Source organism: Lissotriton helveticus, chromosome 1_1 (assembly GCF_964261635.1).
Source record: "Lissotriton helveticus chromosome 1_1, aLisHel1.1, whole genome shotgun sequence".
NCBI classification, from domain to species: Eukaryota; Metazoa; Chordata; class Amphibia; order Caudata; family Salamandridae; genus Lissotriton; species Lissotriton helveticus.
This window is the reverse complement of record NC_136057.1, coordinates 1,413,944,770-1,413,945,983: the sequence shown is the minus strand read 5'-3', so window position 1 is coordinate 1,413,945,983 and position 1,214 is coordinate 1,413,944,770.

The window sequence follows — 1,214 nt, the reverse complement described above, 5'->3', positions numbered from 1 at the left end:
TGTCTCTTTATTCCATAGTTTTCTTTCCCTGTTAAATTGGTATTTAAAAATATATTCAAAAGAAATCTGCCACAAATTCATTACATTAATATAAAAACCTGCTTTATTTTTTACACCAAAATGGAACGTGATCAGATACAAATAAATTTGGATTTTAGCATAAAGCATAAATCACAGCAATTCAATACTGCAGACTTTTTGCATTGCGATCAATAGGAAAAAGTGGTAGTGACAATCGTTCATTTGCAGGTTGAGTTTCCTGGAACCCAAGGAGGGTAAAGGTGATGCTGGTCCCAGAATCAAGCCACGAGATTCAGTTAAATTTTACCTGGCCCTTAGAGCCCAAGTGCAGAGTTGTCCTGGCTATCACTGTTGCTGAACAAGAGCCACAGGAGAGCTGCTTTTACCGCTTACATGGTGCTGCAGGGGAACAGGGTGTAAAATCTCAACAACCTGGCCGCTGCTAACGTCGGATGAAAGTTGTATGGAGTTCCCTCTAGATACAACGTCTAGAGAAAGGCTCAGTTGCCGGCTTGGCGACCAACAAGCCTTGGCAGGAGTTAGTACAGCCAATGGGTACTTCGATGTCCAAAGGTTCCTGGAACACCGATAGCTGCCTGAAACTTTGTGGAGGGCAGGGCTACCGTTCCCACAGTGCACTAGACCATCTGGATTTGGGTGATCCCTCAGCGGGCCTAACCGCCACTGATTCTTCGATCCAGAGTGTTGTTTTACCTGCAGTTTGCAGTGTTAGTGCTACTAGTCCAGGGGAGTCTGAGGTTGCTTCTGGCTCTGACTGGGGTTCCTCTGACTAGGGTAACTGAGCTTTAACCTAGGACGAGTCTCAATTGGGCAGTTCCAGAAGTGTTGCCATAGATGTGGAGTATCCCTCTTTGGATTTGTGCCTGTCCTGTAGTTGCAGACTCTGGTCTCCTCTTTGATGCAGGTTGGTTCAGAACTCAGGTTCTGGTGTCAGGGGTAGCCCTTAAATCCTAGATTTAGGGGTGTACTTGCAAGTAGCCAATTGGCTACTAGCCCCAGAGCTAATCCGCCCCTGAGGTGACCACATCCAGGGTTGTGGGTCATTTTTTTCTTCTTCCCAGGAACCACTAGTTTACCATCTATTTTAAATAGCAGAAGTCTTCCTTAGCTGTACAGACCGGGTAGTCCACCCTAGAGCTGTGGCTAGCCTTCTGTGGGTGTACACCTCCTCA